Source organism: Echinops telfairi, unplaced genomic scaffold (genome assembly GCF_000313985.2).
Source record: "Echinops telfairi isolate 266 unplaced genomic scaffold, ASM31398v2 ScPeMD7_4;HRSCAF=17, whole genome shotgun sequence".
In the NCBI taxonomy this organism is placed as follows: Eukaryota; Metazoa; Chordata; class Mammalia; order Afrosoricida; family Tenrecidae; genus Echinops; species Echinops telfairi.
In genome coordinates this window covers 48,718,205-48,720,221 of record NW_022103900.1, presented here as the reverse complement: position 1 = coordinate 48,720,221, position 2,017 = coordinate 48,718,205, and positions in this window count along the sequence as shown.

The window sequence follows — 2,017 nt, the reverse complement described above, 5'->3', positions numbered from 1 at the left end:
ATGAAAACTAACACTTAAAATAATTAACCAAAAATAAAGAATATTTTCCAAGAATACATACAAAAAAGAAAATAAGATTTAGGCTATCTTCAGTCCTCATTATCTGAGCATTATAAACCAAACTCAAACTCACTGCCACCGAGTTGGTGCTGGCTCCCGGGACGCAGAGGGGACAGAGTGGATCTGCTGGCTCCCGGGACGCACACGGGACAGAGTGGATCTGCGCCAGAGGGTTCTGAGACTGTACCTCTCCACCGGAGCAGACAGCCTCGTCTTTCTGTCAAGCAGAAGCTGGTGAGTTTTAAGGGCCAGTTTTTCAGGTAGCAGTCCAAGATTTAACCTACTGTCCCACCAGGGCTTCTTGGACAATATAAACTGCTTTTCAAGAAATTCCAATCTGTTCGAGAAGAATTAGGCTCAATCAAATCAAAGGTGAGTGGGAGGGAACTAAAAGAGCCTTTGAGAAAAAAGGATCCAAAGGCATGTTGTCTGTATGAACGGTTCTGTAAATCTCAAAGAAGAGACCAGAATTTGTGTCACTTTTGCATCTGGAAAATCCCCTGGGTGGATAATTTTTCAGTACATTTACAAGGGCCAGTGATAAAATTCTCACTTCCTATGCATGGGACATGAAAGCCCTGGTGATGTAGGGGTTGCCATTGGGCTGTGATCCGCATGGTGGACAGTTGGAAACCAGCAGCAGCTCTGAGGGAGGGACAAAGACCTGGCTTTCTAGCCCACAAATAGGTACCGTCTGGGAAACCCACAGGTGGTCGCAATGAGTCAGCATTGACTCAATAGCAATGAGTTGGGTTTTGTTTTTCATACCAGGGACGGGAGCTTGCCAGCGCAGTGGTCAAGCTCTGAGCTGCAAACAGAAAGGTCAGTGGGTCAAACACACCAGGAACTCAAAGAGAGAGAAAGATGAGGCAGTCTGCTTCTGTAAAGATTTACAGATTTGGAAATCTCTGGAACAAGTCTACTCTGTTCTACCAGATCACTAGGAGTTGGAATTGATGAATAGCAGATGGGGCGGGGCGGACAGGAGCTCTGATTTGATCATTAAAACGCTCAGCAGCTAACCTGAAGGTTATCAGTTCAAAACCACCAGCTGATTTGAGGAAGAAAATACCTGGTGATCACTATGAATCAGAATGGAGTCAATGGTACAAAACACCAAATGCAAGAGACACACTGGATTCTCAGTCAACGGACTTCATGTGCAGCTACCACTCATGTGTCAGCAGAGGTTTATAGGCTGCTATGATACTGAACCCATTTCAGCAACTTCCTGAAGAAGAGTGTGGGAAGAAAGGCTTGCTGATTGACTTCTGAAAGGTATTCAGTGAAAACTAGATTGCAATGATCCAATTGACTGCTTTGCAATGGTCTATTCCCACTTTGACCCCCTTCATATGCACATGTGAGAATCACCTGGTGAATCTTGTTAAAATGTAGGTCCTGATTCATAATATATGGGGCGTATGTGTGATTATCATGAGTGGTTGAACAGGTATGAACCAGTCTTGCTGATGATGCTAGACTCAACAGCATATTGCCCTATTGTATTTGCAGGGGATATGGGACTCAAAAGCAGGTAATAGCAAGAGCCTGGCAGTGAGCCCAAGTGCGAGCAATATCTAAGGTCTCAGGAAGAGGATTGGAGCTTCCTCAGAAGTATCACTAAGTCAACCCTAGCTTTCCTGGACAGTAGACCATTTGTTCCAGACTTTTTAAACCTAATGTCCCCTCTTAAGAAAAAAAAAAAAATAAAATATATTATATTATATATATATAATATTTTTTATTGTAGCCCTTAATCCAGGATAAAGTGTAGGTATATGTTTTACATCCCCCTTGATCTTTCTATCACCCCCACCCTACCCCACCATGGGGTTATATTGCCCACTTGGGGATGCACTATAATAGACAACAGAGGATTCCTATATATGGCACCAGCAGGTAGCAGAGAGAGCAGTGGTGAGGGTGCCCTTCACCGTGGTCTAAGGGCCTAGCT